The following is a 19671-nucleotide window of genomic DNA, read 5'->3' as shown; positions in this document are numbered from 1 at the left end:
CGGGATCTCCACGCACACCCCTCTTGTGGAAAGAGTCCGCACAGTCAAGTATTTTAAGGGCAGAATTAACTCAAGGCTATTTTGCCGGATGTTAAATTATTGCTGCTTCCGGAACTCTCTTTCAGACGATTTTTTGAGGAGAGAGATTTTCTTTTAATTAAACAATAAGCAAAAAGCGTGGACTGTGATATATTCATCTGCTCGTTTCAAAGATCACTATTATGCGACATCCACTTTTGTTTTATTACATTTCAAAAATGAACGATTTCACATAATTTCATTGATGAGTAAATTTAATCTTCTTACGCGTCTCCAGCGATTCTGGAAACATGAATCGATCATTTATGAGTTATATATGACAAAGGTAACTTTTTCAGGAATGGCAAAGTAAAAGAGAAAGTGAAGGTCTGAACAGGAAAAGTGATGTGTGGAGAATTGCACACGGAATAGGGCGATTGAGGGGATCAGGGCCCCTGAATAAGGAAACGGAAGGATCAGGAGTGTGTGCGGGCGCGGACCTCCCTCTGCTGGTCCCTGGAGACCCATCGTGTCTCCCCAGGGATCCCTGAGAAACCTAGAAGACAGGGGTTTATCAGAACAAACACCCTCCCGGCCTTCCCAGAAAAGAGACACTTTGTAAAATCCAGTAGGGCTGCCTCACCGCTGCTGTGATGATGCCCCAGGCGGGAGGCCACGGGGCCGCATGACCTAACAAGGACCTGCAGAGCCTTCACCTGCCACCTGCCCCGGGGCATCAGCGTCACCCCGAGAGGGCCCTCCCAGACGTCCCAGAGGTGGCGCCCGACTTGCAGGACCCCACCAGAGGCAGCGGGTGCCCCAGGTACCAGAGAAAGCAGAGGTCCCTGAGAGCGCGGTGGCTGAGCGAACACCCTGCATAGGCGAGGGGAGCCCAGGAGGCGGGTGCTCAGCTGGGCCTGACTGGCCTCGGAGCTGCTGCTGATCTGCCCTCAGGTCACGCGGACGAACGGCTGAGTGTCAGCCAGCGTGGCTCAGCCTTTGCCAGGGTTAACGAGAAGACGTGGGAACTCAGCACTGGTTTCCTCCTCCTGTAGATAACCCCACTGTCAAATTTCACTTTGAAGCTTTCAATCGTCCAAAGACAGCAGACTTCCAGGAGATGACACCCGCCCACCACTGAGGTTCACAGGGGAAACAGAACGCGCCTGGCTTTGCTGAGAGAAGCCAACTCACCACACTGGCCATCTTGGGAAGCATCCTTCTGCTGGAGCCGCCGAGTTCTCTGAATGGTGATAATGGGTTATTTGCAGGGACGACAGAGTTCATCCTCCTGGCTCGTTCCTCAGAAGCGTGTCAATGTGCAGATTTTATGAAGCAAGCTCTTGGACAGTCAGCTTGTGTTGTGTATTTTTTGAAAGTTACAGCGAGTATCATTCAATGTTAATTACATAATTTCACTTTTGCTAACCAGAAAGAGGCAAAGGGGAAGTGAGGACACAAAGAGCAAAGCTGGTGTGTTTCTGGCTCCTGGCACCCACCGTGCTCCCTCCTGCGTGACTCTTCACAATGTGAATTCTGGAGGTTTTAAATGTTCACGACTACATGTGGTCAACGAGCCTCTCCCCAATGGATTTTGCTCTTCAGTGAAATCACCGTTTCCAGAACAAATCATATGCAGTTCTTTCCCTTAGTGAATTTCCCTGACATGGTATTTTTCTATTTGGAGGAATTTTAATCAGACAGAAAGCAAAGGAAGTTGCTCTTGTAGGGGCGGGCTAGGTCCCCAAGGGAATCTGTTGGGAAAAACCCATTGTCTTGGGTCCAGGGGATTGAGAATCCAAACAGGACTTTTCCTGAATTTGAACATGCAGTGGACATCAATTTCCTGCTCTCAGCCCTGCATTTTTGGGCTGAGGTGTGTCATAGCTTCGCTGGGACTCAGTTTTCCTGCCTTGCAAAACGATGGGGTAAGTTTCTCACAGTCCTGCGGTTATCAAAATTCCAAGAGCCAGTAGCACCCAGCCATTCCCTCCTGGGTATGTACACCAAAGAATTGAAAGCAGGTGTTCATACAGAAGTGCACACTCACGTTCATAACAGTGCTGTGTACAATAGCTAAAGGTGAAAACAGTCCAGGTGTCCATCAGCTGAGGAAGGGGTCAGTACCGTGCGGTCTCTCCGTACAGTGGAGAACTACTCAGCCAGAGGGCGTGATGTACTGGCTCATGCTCCAGCGTGGGTGAATCTTGAAAACATTACGCTGAGTTAAAGAAGTCAGACACAAAACACCAAATAGCGTCGATTCCATTGACATGAAATATCCGGAACAGGCGAAAGTAGATTCGTGGTTGCCAGGGACTGGCGGGGAGGGAGGACGGGACACAATTGCTTAATGGGTGTGGGATTTCTGTGTGGGGTGATGAAAAAGGTCTGGAACGAGATAGCGATGATGTTTGCACAACAGTGTAAAATTCTCCTGAATTGTATACTTTAAAATGGTTAAAATGATGAATTGTGTATTCTGCCAGTAAAAAAAAAGAAAAAAGAAAAAAAGTCCTGAGTCAGACTGTGGCCCTCTCTGGTGACTTGCTGGGATTTGGGGCTGGAGGAGTGCTAAACCTTTACCTTTTCGCCACTTTCCGGAGACGTAGTCCAGCGTATCCACCTGCTTCAGCGCTTATCAGATGCTCTCGTCTAGGCAAGTTGTGTTGCCGAAAAGCATCTTCCTTTTGAAATCTCTTTCCTAATGTGTTCATAAAAAAAGTCCCTCAGACAATTCTGATAACACACTTAGCGGCCTGTTGATTGTGTCTCTGGAAGCCTCTCCACGGTGGACTGGGGTTCCGGGGGGGAGGGGCGCAGGGGCGGGAGTGGCCCCAAGGTTCTGCACTGCCAGCCATCGACCCAACAGACAAGCACGGGGAGCATCTTCACACCTGCTGCAGCGGTGGCCCAGGAGCGTTTGGACCCATCGCGTCCAGCAATGGGCTCCCTAAAGCCCAGGGCCTGCCCACGAGTGTGCCTATCTCAGTCTGGTTCGCAGGCTCAGAGACCCTCAAAGGGGGTGCTGTGGCCACCCCGAGCTGGTGATTCCTGAGAACGGGGGCCTCTGGCCCTGCGCTGCTCTTTTGGGAAAATCCCTCTCTTTCTCCAGTGCCACCTTCTAAGGGCTGGGACCCTAGCCCAGTGCAGAGTGGACATGTGACCAGCATGGTGGGGCCTGCCCCCAGAGAGAGGGACATGGGGAAAGGGGTGGCACGCCATCGTTCGGGGCCAGTTGGGTGGTTTTTTCTCCTTTGATCTTTTTTCTCTCCTTCCCCCACTGCTGAGTTAACTCCTCACCTGCTTACTGAGCCACTGCGCCCCAGAGACCCACCAAGGGAGACGGGTGGGAGAGTGCTTCCTCCGCCGTGATTCAGTTCCACTTCTAAAAACACCATCACCTTCATGGTGTCGTGCAGTCAGCACTTTGAGACACTTGCAGAAACCCCAGAGATAGTGTTGGGCTCATGGACTGTGTTTTGAGAATCAGACTGGAGGGCTCAGAAGAACACGAAGCAGGTCCGAAAGAATCTCACCAGGAGGGGTGAGTGGCTGAAAGCAAATTTGCTGCTGCAGTTCCCCCCTTCCTGGTCCTCTGTGCACCCCTCCCCCCAAAAGAAAACCACCAGGGAGGGAAGAAGAGAGGCAGACAGTTTCCCTCAAGCTGCTGAGAGAGAGAACTCAGATTGAGGCAGGAGGACAGGACTCAGGTTGCCTGCCGGCCCCCTAGTTAAGTTGTGTCGCCGCCTGACAAGAACCCGGGTCACCCCCGCAAGCCAGACGCATCTTGTCCTGGGGCCCCGAGGCATCAACGCCACGTGCTTCCTCCTGCAGCTGTGAGGACGGAGCCCAGGTGCAGAGGGGACGCTCTTTGATTCACGAGTGCAGCCCAGCGCTACTGTACCTGGGGACACTGCTCCACTCTCTGGCCACCTCTGCTCTGAGTAACTGAACCGGGGGCTCACCATATCCCCCTGGGTGCCACACACTGTGGACACTGGGCCAGCACCCGGGGTAGGGCAGTGTCATGTTGGGCGGGTGGGCTCCATCCTTCCTGCAGCTGGTTTTCATATAACCGTCCGGGTGACGGGAACTAAGTCGGCACCCTTGGGCGCACACACACAGGGTGCCCCCTCCCACCTACCCCGTCCTTCTCACTGTCCCTGCAGCCAGTCGGGTGTCACAATGTCCACCCACCCAACCTCTCCATGAAAACATCGGCCGTCAAAGCTAATAGAAAATCAGGCCTCCTGGTGAATCCTGGCGGACAAAATGAATGTCGTTTTGTCCCGTCAAGGTCCATGGCTCTGTCCGGCGGGGATCACTGACACGTGTGTCCACCCCCAGCCCACCGGCTGGGGCGCAGCAGGAGCGCCACAGAGCCTGACAGTGGGCACGGAGGGGACAGAAATGACGGTGCTGATGTGAAGCCTTCACTGCCCTGGCCCCTGCGGCTGTCATCTGGGGAACAGCAGACACAAGTCACGAAGAAAAGGAATAACTGCAACTCAATTAAAAAATGAAACTTCCAAACACCAAAACACTAGGATATCCAGAATTGTCAAATGAACTGCGAAGGAAATATTTACACTGTGTTTTATAATGGATCAATATTCTTATGAGACAAAGAGCCCTTAAAAATCCATAAGAGAAAAGACGATCACCCAGTAGAAAATAAGGGCAAAATATATGCACTTACAAAAGAAGAAATTCAGTTGGTCGATGCACATATAAAAGTGTTGAACTTCAACAGTAGCCAAGAAATTCAAAATAAAACAGGAGGATACTATTTTTTTACTAAAGTGGAAAATACATAGAGATAATGATAATTCCCATTATTGAGGAAACGGTGAGGAACCAGGTCCTCTTGTCCCTGCCAGGGAGAAGATACGTTGTAAAATCTTTCTAAAGAGGTTTTGACAGTAGGTAAAAAAAAAGATTGAAGAATTGGAAATAGGCTTGGATGGAGCCAATGCACTTGTAGGAGTTATCTTTGAGTGAATCACGGTGGCCCTGCCTAGCAGCAGAGACGTTCATATCAGCTTTGTTAATGTGAGGGAAATGTTTAAAATGTCCTGAATGAATCGCTTGAATAAGCTGTGTGGTTTAGCCATGTTCTGGAACACTATACCGTCAGCAGATTTGGTATCGTAAGCAAATATTTAATAATGTGAGGGAAACGGTTATACAATGGAACAGAACATATGATCCCAGGTTGAAAATTCAGAGTGTGCTTGCGTGGGTATGTTCGTCCAGAGAGAGAGAGAAAGGTAAGGACACGTGTCTCTAGACCAGAATGTTAGTGGAAAATCTTCCTTTCCTTCTTATTTTTATTGCTTTTCTTTATTTTCCAAATTTTCCGCAAATGCCATGTATCACTTATGCAATTTGAGAAAACCAACCAGGACGCTTGAGAGGGAGGGTGGAAGGCTCTTCCCAAGCATCCCTTCCTCTGGACTCTGGTTAACCCTCCAACCCCCAGGCCCACGCTGGTAAAGCAGGGCTCCTGCAAGACAGCCTGCTGCCCTCCTGCAGATCCGCCCTCGCTGGAACTTTCACTCCATGTCACAACTTTGGTTCCTACTGAAGTAACACGTGAAATATATATTTTTTGTTATCTTCTGTAATCCACCGTCACTACCCTGTCCCCTGTCCACCGTTTTCTCAGAGGGCCTTTAATGCTGGGACCATTTGATGTCTTCTTCCAGAACCCATCAACTTGGCCCAGCTGGGCTCCCTACTGGGACCCCAGGCCGGCTTCTTGTGATGGGGGCGGGGCAGGGGGGGACCATGTACCTTTCTGCTTTCTGCCCTTATCTCCCGGGCAGATCGGCATAAGCGTTAATTACAGGAATTAGCTCATCCTCTTCCCCTGTGGTCACCCCGCCCTGGGTTTGGTTTCAGCATCCTCGTTTGTCTTTCTTTTCTTCTCTGTATTTGGGGATATATGCTCTTAATCACAAACGACTTCAGATTTGCGGAAGCAAGTGGAGAAAATACAGTGAACTGACTGTCCCCGAATCCAGACTGAGAGGAACCCCAAGAGAGAAGCCTCCTTACCTTCTGGAGGCGCTTGTGCTCACCAGTCACTGGAATCCAAGGTTCAAATCAGTCACCCCCCCGCTCCTGGCCTTCGGGGATGAACAGCACACGTTCAGGACTGCAGCAGAAGCTGGCGGTGCCGGTGGGTTGACGCCCCCTCCCATCCTGACCAGTCAGGTTCTCTAGAAGCCTGGACCCTGGTGGTTTGCAGCCTCACCTCCTATCTGAATCACACCTGCACCTCCCAACCTAGTGTCCCTGGGCTGAGCCCCCAGCTCTGAGTCTCACGTTTCCTTTCCAGTTCTGAACCGTAATCTAATTTGCTCTGAGGCTGTCTTCTTTCACACCCTGGGCTGCGTCGGATGCAGGCTTCTGGCACATTCTGGGACCACCCTTGCCAGATGGCCAAATCCTTTTCAGAAGGATGGCTGAAATGTTTGTAGGTTTCCATCAGTGCCGGGTGGAGTGGCGCTGAGTCTCCAGGAGGGAAAGCCCCGGGCAGACACTCTCCTCCAGGCTGTCTGTCCTCTGCAGTACGCCCGTGAGCACACGGATGCAGCGAGCTGTGCTTGAATTCTCAATCCGAAACCACAGTTGCCTTTGCTGTAGAGACATAAAGAAACCAGGAGGTTAACGGCCGGGTTAGTCCCCGCCGTGGGCCTCCTGCATGAATCAGAGCCGACGGGGGAGCATGAGTGAGTCAGAGCGATGGCTTTTTGTCTTCTAGCTGCGCAAATAAACAGAGCAGGAAGGCCGAGTGGGGCGCCAGGAGCACAGGGCAGGAGGCGGCGCCCTGCCCCCGACGGTCAGCCTCGGTCGGGGGAACGGGGGCGCAGGAGGTCGGAACCCGGGCCGGGGCCTAGACCAGGTGGGACCGGGGCAGGGAAGCTGGTGCCGTGGGGCACAGCCGGGCCGAGACGGGTCTGGGGGAGGCGGGTGCAGGCCTTGGCTGCTTTGCAGAGACACGGAGCCAGGGTCCCCCCTGCCTGGGGTCCACCCGCCCCTTGGTGCACCCTGCCCAGCCTGCACGGGCATAGGAGGGATCCTGTCCCACGCCCTGCGCTCGGCCCCTTCTGAAGTGCCCGTTGGGCACCTCCCCTCAAGCAGCCCCCTTCTCTGAGCTCCTGTGTGCCAAGGAAGGGGGTTTGTGAAGCCCGCCAGGTGCAGCTGGGTGGCACCAAGGTTTGGGGGTGGCTCGGAGGGGTGCCTCCCACCGCGGGCCTGGCCGCGTGGTGATGTGAGGGGCCTCCTCTCTCCCCGCAGACTGGTACAGAGGGAGGAGCCACGCTGCCCCAGAGAAGCCCAGGGAGCAAAGGAAGACCAGTGAGGGTGCTCGCTGAGGCTGTGATGCGGAGTATTTAGGGGTCCCAGCACTTGGCACGTAGAGTTACTTTAATCCTGAAAATGGCCCAGTGAGGTGTGTGCCCTTACTCCCAATGCCCAGATGGGGAAACTGAGGGGCCTTAGCTGAGGCCATCTAGCTGCAGTGGGCGGAGCCAGGAAGTGCCCGCAGGTGGTCTGTGCCTTCAGCAGGTGGTCTGAAACGTGAGACGCCCCCTCCTGTTCCTGGGATGGGTGGTCACACTGGGGATCTCTATTTCAGACGAGATGGGGACCCCCACGTGCCGTTCCCTGGGGAGAGAGCAAGGGTTGGGCCTGGATGCTGGCTGCGCACCGGTGGCATTTCCTGCGCCCCTGCCCACTGCCTGCGGGAGCCCATGCAGCTCTCTGCCAGGAGGGTGGAGGTGGGGGTGGGGGGAGGCTGATTCTGCTTCCAGCCACCCCCCACAGGTCGACACACCTGTGCGTTTCTGTTTCCGTGCTGTCAGGATTCAGCAAGGCAGGCTGGTCATGATTCAGCCTGAACACAGGAGCCCCAGGTCCAGAAATGGATTCAACCCTCCCCAACCCAGGTTACCCTCCTGGGCATCAACCCACTAGGCAGGGGTGAAGCCTCTGAACTTACAGAGCCCGGGGACGAGGTGAACCTATAGACTTGTCACCGGAGCTTGTTTCGTTTGCTGTGGTATTAGAAACATGTTCCTTCTAACCCAGAGAATCCCTGCTACCTGTTTAATGTGTGGCATAGATAAACAAGCAGATGTAATGCTCCCTGTCAGTAGGGAAGACTCCCCACTGTCTGCACAGTGCCAGCATGGGTCAGATGTGCTTCCCAATAAGGGAACCTTTCCTGTCAGTCAGTGCCCTGCCCGGCAGGGGGCGGTTGGGGCCCTTCTTCTGGGCCCATCTTAGGACAATCAACAATAAACAACAAAAAAATTTTGTTTATTTAATTTATCCTTTTTATTCAACTGCTTTTTAAGAGCAGTTTAATTTTCACAGGAAAATTGAGGGGGAAGTACAGAGATTTCCCACGTACCGTCCGCCACCCCCACACACAGCCTCTCCCACCAGAGAGGAGCACTCGTCACAACTGATGAAACTGCACGGACACGTCATCATCCCCCAGAGCCTGTATCAGGGTTCACGCTTGGTGTGGTGCATCCTGTGGGTTTGGACAAGTGTATAATGATGTGTATCCCCCATTGTAGGGTCATACAGAATAGTTTCACTGCCCTAAAAATCCTCTGTGCTCTGCCTTTTCATCCCTCCATCCCCCCAACCCCAGGCAACCCCTGATCTCTTTACCGTCTCCATAGCTTTCTCTCTTCCAGAATGTCACACAGTTGGAATCATACAGTACGGAGCTTTCTCAGATGGGCTTCTGTGTCTTGCTGATGTGTATTTAAGGTTCCCCCATGTCTTTTCAGGGCTCGATAGCTCATTTCTTTTTAGTGTTGAATAACATCCCATTGTCTGATGTGCCACAGTTTACTTATCCGTTCACCTCCTGAAGGACATCTTGGTTACTTCCAAGTTTTTGGCAATTGTGAATAAAACTTGTAAAAACCTCCACGTGTGGGTTTTTGTGTGGACGTAAGTTTTCAGCTCCTTTGGGGAAATACCAAGGAGTGCGTTTGCTGGATCACAGGGTGAAAGAATAGGTTTAGTTTTGTAAGAAAGCATAAAACTCTCTTCGCAAGTGGCTGCACCGTCCTGCAGCCCCCACCCCCACCCCACCCCCGCGCTGACCAGGAGTTCCTGTTGCTCCACAACCTCACCAGCCTTTGGTGATGTCAGCATGCTGGGTTGTGGCCCTCCTGGTAGGTGTGTAGTGTTATCCTGTCGTTCAGGACATCCGTCACCTAGTCAGCCAGGGCATGTCTGCAAGTCACTGATCTCATCTAATCACCTCCGTGGTTGATGGAGAAATATCCGTAACATGGCGTACGAAGTGCTGCCTCCCCTGGGCCCCGTCGAACGTCGATTCTTTGGCCATCCCGCTACCCCACCCCTGCCCTCAGCACTGCTCCAGTTCCCTCGCGGCTGCGGCTTCTGCGCGCTTTTAACCCCGGGCATCCTCTCCGATCAGCTCCACCAAGGGGGCAGGTCTGTCCCTTTCACACGGTGCTCTGCACCTGCAGGGGAGCTACCTGGAACAGGTGTTCCATTGGAACAGGTGGAGTGAATGAGCAAATCCTAGTGTTGTGTCCTGAAAACACCCATCTCCTCATGCTCTGTGCTAGCGTGCCCCCGCCTCCGCCCCTCTGGTACCCCCGTTCCCATGTCCCCTTCTCTGGGGGGACTGTGGCATTTGTTGTGACCCCCGCCATGCTCCCCTCACAGTGGCCCTGTTGCTGTAACTCTCTCCAGGCACGTCTGACTGCCCAGTATCTCTCGAGTGCCTCCAAGACCACGTCTCGCTTATACTTCCACCCGCCTGGCCCAGCCCGAGGCCGGGCATGTGGTCTGTACACAGCGTGTGTTTGTATGATGCAAAAATGCAGGGGAGGGGATTGCAGGAGGACCCTCTGTTTCCCTACCAAGTACCCAAAGAAATTATGCTGTGTCTGTGATACAAAAGCACATTTTCTCTTGTGACAGGAAAAAGTATTTGTGATTTATAGTTCCCTCGCTGCCTTCTGAGGGGAACGCTCCTGGAAGCTGGGGGGCCTTGAGTTTGCTGAGAACAGAGTCGGCCTCTCCCTGTAAGCGTTCTCCATCCTAGAAGCCTGTGGCAGTTTGCCGGAAGGGGGGGCTGTGACATTGGAAGGAACACAGCTCCTGAACTGCTGTCTGCAAAAGGAGGGGGTGAAGAGGGAAGTGGGGGGAGAGAGAGAGAGAGGGAGAGAAACTTCTTCAGTGCATCCTAGCAGAGGGGAGAATAGCGGGAAGAGATACATCTGGATCGGGGGGGCGGGACTGTGATTTGTGATTTGAGGATTGAAGTGCTGTACACTAAGTGCCATCTCCTTTGCCCTCAGCACACACAAACACACACACACTCAGTAAAATACTCATTTCTCACCAGGCTTCATGCAGTGGCTTTGAGGGTGGAGGTGCAGTAAGGAGCACCCCAGCCCGGCGTCTGGCGTGGGGTGGGCTGTGACGGGAGAGCGTCGAGGCTGGGTTCCCTTCGAGAAAGCAGAAGAAAGCAGTTACTGCAGGGCTGCGGAAGGCCCGGCCTGCCTGCCCTGGGCTAGTTGCCAGCAGACGGCATCTAGAGACCGAGGGCTGGGTGGACAGGCTGGCCGCCAGCTGTGGGCTTCACATCACCCCTGGGAGATGCCTCGAACCCAGGGCGGAAATGCAGTAGCGTCCTCACCAGAAAGCAGCTGATGGGCGGGCTGGGAGGCCGGGGGCAGAGCATCCCTCCCAGAGGTCTCTGGGTGCATCCCCAGAGGCCTAGATGATGCGGGCAGGAGGACGCCTGGAACCAAAGGGTAGGGATGTGCCAGGTGGAGGCCGGAGAGAGGAAGAGCCAGACATGGCGCCCGGCAGGGCTGAGGCACCAGGCAGGCTCCCCGCAGCCAGGTGAGGCTCTTCACAGGGAGTGAAAGGACGGTTGAAAGAGGAATGGAGTTAACGGAAGCCCAGGGAGGCGGCTGGCACTCCTGGACCACCTCTCCTGGCAGACACAGACCAACATAGCCCAGACATGAGTCCCTCAGATGTCAGCCCGAGTCACTGGGACTCCTCTGGCTGCACCAGCCCGAGGCTCCTGATGACTCCAGGGCCCTTGGGCATCGTCCGCCGAGGCCCCAGGGGCCTTCTCTGGGGGGGGGGGTCTAGAGCTGGTGGGCTCCAGGCCCCCAAACTGCCACCTGCCCGGAGCTGGTACACGCTGCGCAAAACCCGAGCCCAGTGGTGTTGGTTCCGAGGTGAGGCAGCGGGTCTCAGCGAGGGGAGGGTGCTCCGTCACACAGAACTTGTGCGCAGGATCAGCCCGGACTGGGGTCTCCTCTCCTCAGCGTCACTCCATCACACCATCAGTGGCTGGACCACAGCTGCTGGTCCTCACAAGACAGAAGATGCTGGGGAGTGGGGTGGGCAGCAATGCGGCTCTGGCCGTGGCTCTGTCTGTGACATACGCTGTGTTCTGAGCTGGGTGATTCTCTGGGATCAGAACCCCCATGCTCTCCTCTGTCCCCCCCCCCACCCCCGCAGACGTGGCTAGCCGGTCTCAGCAGGGACAGGACGTAGTCTGATGGCTTGGAGAGTACTGGGGGAGCTCTGAGTGCCAGGGCTTGTACCCACCAAGTCCCCAAGACAGTCCGGCGATGGGGTGGGGGTGTGGAGAGGCAGGGGATGAAGAAGGAGCAAACGCAATGGCTCAGCACGGCTGCAGCCATACGCCCTGCACTGTGGGCTCTGCCCGCGCTGACACCGGTGACGGGGGGACACTGTGTGGTCGGCACGGGTGGACCGTGGTGTCTGTGGGCAATCAGATCATGTCGAGTGGGCATGGGGGATGCAGGTGCCTGAAAGTGAAGGTGTTTTGTGCAGAGGCAGAGCCCAGGGAGGACTCCACGGAGAGGAAGCACCGCGTGTGTGGCTCACTGGAGGAGGGGGCACTGTGGACGCAAGGGCACAGAAGGGAAATCAGTCAAGAGAGTGAGGGACTTCACAAGAAGCGCTGGCACCGGCTGCCGCTGCTGCAGCTTCTTCACCCCATGGAGATGGAATTCTATCCGTCCAAAAAGAACAATCTGGGCGCTCTCAGTAAAACTTTCAGGAGACAGGCAAACGCAAGCAAATATAGACAAATGGGACTCCGTCCACTTAAAACTCTTCTGTGCGTGAAAGGACACAATGAACAGAGTGAAAAGGCAGCTACGGATGGGAGAAAATACGTGCAAATTGTGTATCTGAGAGGGTTAACGTCCAGAGTATGTGAAGCCCTTCTGAACTTGACAACAATGACGATAAAGATCGATTTAAAAATGGGCAAAATACCTGAGTAGACGTTTCTCCAAAGATGATATACAAATGGCCGGCAAGTACAGGAGAAGATGCTCAACGTCACTCATCATGAGATAAATGCAAATCAAATCCGCAGTAAGGTCCCACCTCACACCCGCTAGGATGGCAGCGAGCGTTGGCAAAGGAGGTGGAGAAACTGGAGCCCTTTGTGCACCATGGGTGGGAACGTAAAAGGGTGCAGCTGCCGTGGAAAACAGTACGGAGGTTCTTCCACAACTTAGAGATAGGATTACCAGGTGATCCAGCCACTCCTCTTCTGGGTAAACACCCAAAAGAGTTGAAGGGGCGGGGTCTTTCAAGAGATATTTGTACACCACGTTCACAGCAGCATCAAAGCAGCCAAAAGGTGGGAGCAGTATTCACTAAACGTTCACTGAGGGTTGAACAGACCAGCAAAATGGAGTTTATCCATATGGTGGAATATTATTCAGCCTTAAAAAGGAAGGAAGTTCTCACCAGGCTCCAACACGGATGAACCCGGAGGACATTAGGCTGAGTGAAATATGCCAGGTGCAGAAAGACAAATACCGTCTGATTCCACTTATATGAAGTCCCTAGAGTGTCAGACTCCTAAGACAGAGGCTGGGCAGAGAGGAAAACAGGAGATGTTGTTTAATGGGTATAGAGTTTCAGTTTTTCAAGATGAAAACGTTCTAGAGGTTGGTTTCACAGCTGTGTAGATATTCTAAACGCTACTGAACTATACACTTAAAATGGTAAAGATGGCGCATTTTAGGCCGTGTATTTTTTTTTCACATTTAAAAATAACTGAAATATAGTTGATTTACAGTATCTTGTTAGTTTCAGGCGTACAGCACAGTGACTCACTGATTCTATACGTACGTAGCATATATTCCATATTCGTATGTACAACTGAATCACTCTGCCGTACACCTGAACTAACAAGATACTGTAAATATATATATTCTTCAGATTCTCTTCCCTTATAGGTTATTACAAAATATTGAGTATAATTCCCTGTGCTGTACAGTAGGCCCTTTTAGTTATCTATAGTAGTGTGTTATGCTATGTTTTTTACTACAATTAAAAAAAAAAAACTTTCAGGAGGTGTTCCTGTCATATTGATGCAAAGAGGAACAGGTGTTGGGCAGTGGGTCCCCACCGAGGGTCCTGCCTTCCCCACTCCCTCCACGATCTGCTGGTGTCAGATCCCCCTGAGGGCCCCTAGCTGGGAGTCTTGGGTTAGTTCTGTTTGGGGCCAACTTTTGGGCCCTTTGACTTGGAGGCTGGGCCAGGCAAAAGCCATTTGGTTTGCTCATTTTACCTTCCTTCCAGGGGCAGGAATTCTGGGCTGACAGTGGCCTGAGCTGTAAGGCCAGGACTCAGGCATCCTTTTTATTCATCTGCATTTAGATCTGGTAACTTTTTGGCCAACCCTATGGAGGGAAGTGGGATCCTGTTTCTTTTGGTGCGTTCAGTGTCTGTTACTTTGATACAGATATGTATCTTTAAGGTCATTCAAACAGCAGGCCTTGGATGTTCTTGGAACGGAGAATTATGAAATAGGACATGCCTTGGGGGTGGGGAGGTGGGCACGTCGGGCCCGGCAGACGCCAGTTCACCTTCTGGACCGTGTCTCCCCCCGCTGCAGGTGGCAAGTCTGAGGTCGCAGACATACAGCCCAGAGCACACACTGCGTGGGGTAGTTCAGAATAGCTGGTATTATGCGATGGAGTTATTTCTTCAGAGCCCTGTCTTCACATTGCACACGAATTTGTTGGGCGCTGACTGTTTGCAGCCCTTATATTTGGGTCTGGAGACTAAAGGTGATCATGACTTGGTCTCTCCCGTGGAGGAGTTGCCCCCCGCCGCCCCCCACCCCGCAGTCAGGGAGACAGATATGTAAGCCACCAGTTATGATGCCGGACGTCAGCGTGCTGTGACAGTGGTTTGCAAACAAAGAAGCGGTGGATTTATCTCCTGGACGCCATGGGAAGGCCAGACAAAGGTGCGGCACTTTGGTGGACTTGGTCCTTCATTCGGCAGAAATTTATTGAGCTCTGTCTGTGTGCTGGCCTCCCAGTTAGAGACTGGGATTCCGGGAAGAGAAAGATGGTCCTCGCCACCACGGAGCTTGGCCTGGGACAGCAGGCAGGAACACACACTAAGAAGCAGATGTCAGGTCAGTAGTCACAGGTGCTGTCCAGGAAAATAAAGCCGGGGACAGGGAGGGGGGTGGCAGGAGGCTGGTGTCACGGCGGTCACTTAAAGCTTCTCTGAAGAGGCGACTTGGGCAGATGACTGAATGGAGTGAGGGATCCCGCCAAGATCAAGGGTTAGCAGGCCTGGGCAGGGAGTGGCCAGAGGAGCCCCCCGTGGAGAGAACGGAGCTTGAGAGCACCCAGAGGGTGGGGTGTGCGTGGGGGACGGGTGGGGCTGGCTGTAGGCGGCAGGCTGGGAAGACAGCAGAAATCCACACCTGCGTGTCCCCCTACACAACTATGTGTTACCAAGTCACCCCGCCGGGGAGACAGAAGCCAAACCCGACCAAAAGTCACATTTATCTTTGAAAGGTTTGATAAGTGAGCCTGTAAGGAATGTTCTGGAACATCTCAACGCCAGAAACAAAAATAACGAAGTGTGTTTTGTCAGATCTCACTTGGGAGAGGCTGGAAGCCTGGGCTTCTCTGGTCTACTGTCCCCGTCCCCAAACCCGGGGACTCTGTATCGTCTCAAAGCTGTTTTGTAACTCGCTCTAACCTTGCTGATCATATTTCTTCAGGGAAAAAAATCATAATTCACTTGCAGTTCTACACCAGGCTGGGACTCGGTCTGTGTCTTGGAGAAGTTAGGAGCCTGTCTGGAAGACGCGGGGCCCCTGGCAAGATGATGATGGGTGGGGACATCTTCCCAAATGACGGGTTTCTTGAGGAATGGCGGACCAAGGCTGGCACTCCGTGTGGATGGGGGGTGGTTAGCCGCCACCACTGTTCAAGGGAAGCCACAGTGCGAGGACACGGCTGTGTCTCTAGGCGCTTTCGTTAACGCCTCCTGCGTTACCGAGTCCAGTACAATGGAAACCTCATTTGCTTAAAGCCCTCGCCTTTCCTCCTGTGGTATCTTAATTGCAAGTGCAGTGTTCCGCTTCAGTCCCACATTACTGGGGCTTAAAGAGTCCAATTTAGTTATTTAATGTTCTTCTTTTGCAAAAGAATGGAAAAAATGTTAGGATGCAGCCCGATGAGACATTGCAGCGTCCCTATGCTTCTAAACAAAAGGCTGAACTTTTGCAATGATTTGTGTTATGGTTGGACATTGGCCCACTGACTCTCTCCCTGCTGGGTCCAGTCTGCACCAACCCCAACTCCGGTCCATTTCCAAGTGCCGGCAGGTATTTTTATGAAGACATACATTCTGGCCCTTTTCTCCTCTCCTGGAGAACCTACAGAGGCTTCCTCCCTGACAAGACCAAGGTGAGCACTGTCTGGATGTCTGCTGTGCTTCAGGTAGACAGGTACCTGCCCTGCGCTCCCATACTCCTGAGCCCTCCAGGTGCAGGTGAACCTGTGTTACTGCGATATATTTCCTCTCTCTCTGCCACACTGGGCCCCTCCCTGTGGAGTGCCAGTACTCATGTGCGCTCTTTCCATGGCTTGGTGTAGAATGCATGAAGGCGCAAAAATGAATGAAGGACGGCGGGGCATCCACAGCTCGAAATGATTTATTTTCTTACTACCAGAAGACTCAGGGAACAATGCGGAAAATAGGAAATACTTTCATTGGCTTTCCCAGCTCTTAAATGGCTTGAATCAAGTGGGCAAACCCTGGCTGGGGAGATGGGACGTCTGCAGACCGTCATGGTCTCAGGCCACAGTGGAGCCAGCTCTGTCTCTTCATTCTGGGGTGAGACACGGTGGACACTTGGCCCTTCAAGGAGCCCTGATGACAGAGGAGAGGGGAGCCCCAGTTGCAGGGCTTAGCCAAGGATAAAAGGCCACTTCCAAGACTCCTCCAACAGTGTGACCCGCTGGGACAGACTCCCGCTCCTCCAGTAGCCTCCTCCGTGGGGTAAAAATGAATCGGCTCCGCAGATCAAAGAAGAGAAAAGTAAAAGTCTATGTGGTGCCTGTCCTCCAGCAGGGGACCTGGTCCAGGCCCAAGCTGTCATTCCCCAACCTTTGCGTAAATCGTAATCTAATTCTGTAAGCAGGTATATACCGGGGAGCTGGTTAACTTCGGTAGAATTAAGCTTTGAAACACAAGATAGTAAACAGGAGTTAAAAAAAAAAAAGGTCTGTGTGATGGTGGGCAGGCATTCTAACAGGTGCCTCCCGGTTGCTTTATTTTCACATGGCTGGCGTTTGTTGCTTGTAAGGAAACTGCAGAATTGCACATCACCTTGAAAGAGGGACTGGCTTGCAGTGAGCTGGACGTTTAGGAGTACGTGGGTTCCAAGAAAATGCCGTGAACTTCAGCTCCCTGACCTGGGTCACGGGAACGCCGTAAATCAGGCCAGAGCGATTCCCAAGATGCCTGTTTTCCCTCGGCCCGGTTTCTGGGAATCATGGGTGTCTGCGCATTTCTACCCAGTCCCCAAGTACCAAAAAAATAAATAAATAGATGGAAGGGTTACCTCACCGATCCTTGGCAAAGACCCCTGGACTCTCACTTCTCAGTCCCAAGTGGAAGTTTACTCAGGAGATTCTGATGCAATAGAGAAAAAAGTCAATAAAAGACAAGGGAACCAGTTTCTTGGGGGACTTCCCCATCTGGCAGGGCTGGAGGGAGGCACCAGGATGCCTAGGGGGGTGGGGGGGCCCTGAGGCCCACAGGCCAGGGTTCAAGGCCCCATCCACTCACTGCCCGTGGGCGAGGGGGCTGGTAGAACTACATCCCTGTCGCCCGCCCCTGCCTCGGCCCCCTGGGTGCCTGTGGAGGTGACCAGGGCCTCTTGGGAGACGCAGCAGCGGCGAGCCCTCGCTAGAGGGAGGGAAGCCAAGATGGCCCCAGGCAGGATCTGCAGGGGGACCAGGGGCTCTCCAGATGGCTTGTAACTTTCCTCCCTCCGAAGAATTTTGAAATCGGGAGGAGCAAAGCCTGGGAAAAAATGGTTGTCAGATGCTTCATGAAGCGCCTCCAGGAACGCCAGGCTTCAGGTGGGCTCTGTCCCGGGGACTCTCTCCTACTTTCAAGGGTCCTTCAGACAGGAAGTAGCACCCCTGCCCTACTTCCTGGACAGGAAGTAGTCCCCGCTCCCCTGGGGACTGAGGAAAAGCCTCCCCCGCCGGACACCGTCTTGAACATCACGCAGAAACTAGTTCAGAAAAAGAGAAAACACCTCAGTGTTTGTCATAATGATAAACCAAAACCTGTCGAAGATAAAAGAAACAAACAAACACACAGACCTGTCTCATGAGGAACTTAGAAGAAATTCTACGTAAAGTATAAGAAAAATAAATTCAGCAAGGTTTCCAAAGAATAGAGCACATGACAAGGAGGTTTTATTTCTGGACCAGAAGACCAGTTGACACACAGTCAGTACGTGTCAGAAGCATTAAACTTGTTCCTCATCCTCCCGAGCCATGCCGTTCAGCCCATCCACAGTCAAAAAAGAAAATAAATAGAATCATCTGAATAGATGCTGAAAACGCATCTGAGAAAATTTAATGCATTTCTGATATTAAAATCTCTTCTTCTGGTATTTAAAGTCTCCAGAAGCTACGATAATGATTTGTCCTCACCGTCACGGAGAGTACCTCTTCTGAAAGCTGACGTGGCAGTCACTGCCTTGGCATGAAAGTCAAGAGCATCCTCACCAAGATTCTGTGTCGTAACACTGCCTGGAACACTTCAATGATTCTGTAAAACAAGAAAAAGAAATAGAGACAGAACGGCTCGAAAGCAGAGCCGCAACAATGTTATTATTCCGAGGTAAAGCAGTTATCTACCTGGAAGGTTTTCCCCCTCTCCATCACCAAAAAAAGAAATCCCTTCAGAACCATTAGAACCAAGGAAACCATTTAGGATAGAGGCCATTTACTAAGTGAAGATAAATTTTAAGAACGTCCTCATATACGCTAGCAATAACCAATTAGATTATATGATGAAACAAAAAGATGCCATTCATAAAAACAAAAAATGAACAACACCTCCTATATCCTTAACAAGAAAAGCAAAGGCCTTTTGTGAAGGAACGTCTCTTAGCTGGGGAATCCAGCACAGGGTGCTTTGGAATGAGAAGCTCTGCTTACTGTGAGGATGTTTGCAAATACATACGACTGTGAAGGTGTCATTTCTTTCTCAAATGAATTCCTATGTTTAATGTAATTTTTAATTCAAGAAAGTTATTGTCATGGACGCAGGGAAGACGAGGACGGCAGAAAGAAGAAATTTATGACAAGGAAACGTGAGGAGGAAAGCTGGGGTGGCCGGATGTGAGATTTCAGAGCTCCAGTACTGAAGTCACAGGGGCAGCCTGGGCACCAGAAGAAAGCATGAAGTCGGGCTGCAGAGAGCTCGGAAACACCCCAAGTATCTGTCATCCCCAGGTACAGGTGGGGGGGGCTATTCAGAGTGTAATTCCAAAAAGAGGGGTTGCCAGGTCTCGAGGAATAGCCACAGGGGTTGTGAAGACCCAGGCTCTCTGCAAATGGCCGTGGCCCCCAGCCCTTGAGGGGGCCCTCCTCCCGGCTGCACCCCACCTTGTTCATGAGCCAGCGGTTCAACAGTGAGCCCTGGACCCCACAGCTGGCCTTTTGTCGCAGCCCGTCTGGAACCCCTGCAGGCAGCCCAGTCTTGCCTTTGGAGTTACAGTTACACTTGACTGTCTCCTTCAGTGTTCTGATCTAGAGTCAGATGGCAGCCAAAGACTGCGAACTCCAGGGCACCGTGAAGAAAGAGGGGCCAGCCCTGCTGGCATCCGAGCCCCTCCCGTCCGGGCCCTCCCGGGTCCTGGCCATCGTCAGGGTCCGGCCAGAGGGACGCGGGCGCTGCTCTCCACGCCTCTCGTGAAAGTGCAGGTGGCAGCGCCAGGTTGATCTGTCTTCCAGGTGAAGTCGAGGTCCCCAGTTTCACGTGGAGTCTGTTCCTTCCGGAGATAAACAGAATGGAAACGTTTCCCCAGGACTGTGTGGGTTTCATCTTAATCGTGGCCTGAAAGCTGTGTGTGGCCGCGGGGACAGATCTCATGGAGGGGACAGGACGCCGGTTGGGCAGGGTGGGGTCGGTGCTTTCAGCTGGAAACCCCATGTGCCCACCACCTTTAGGAACCCACTTTTATGTTTCACTCAATGTTACCTCTGGAGGCTGCGGTGAGAATTTGTC

The 19671-nt window shown here is 52.7% G+C and overlaps 1 protein-coding gene across 2 annotated transcripts in view; it reads left to right on the top strand.

The window, feature by feature from the left end:
- TWIST2 (twist family bHLH transcription factor 2) overlaps nucleotides 1–19671 on the top strand; it is a 49711-nt gene that overhangs the window by 7896 nt on the left and 22144 nt on the right. The window contains exon 2 of one of the 2 annotated variants that reach the window (XM_060015450.1): nucleotides 1074–2248. The exons of the other annotated variant lie outside the window; for it this stretch is intronic. The gene's annotated coding sequence lies outside the window, so the exon portion shown is untranslated. Of the gene's footprint in view, nucleotides 1–1073; nucleotides 2249–19671 lie in introns of those variants that run through there. 2 annotated transcript variants of the gene reach the window in all.

This window comes from Delphinus delphis, chromosome 7 (genome assembly GCF_949987515.2).
Source record: "Delphinus delphis chromosome 7, mDelDel1.2, whole genome shotgun sequence".
Taxonomy (NCBI): domain Eukaryota; kingdom Metazoa; phylum Chordata; class Mammalia; order Artiodactyla; family Delphinidae; genus Delphinus; species Delphinus delphis.
This window is presented reverse-complemented; position numbering and strand designations above follow the sequence as displayed.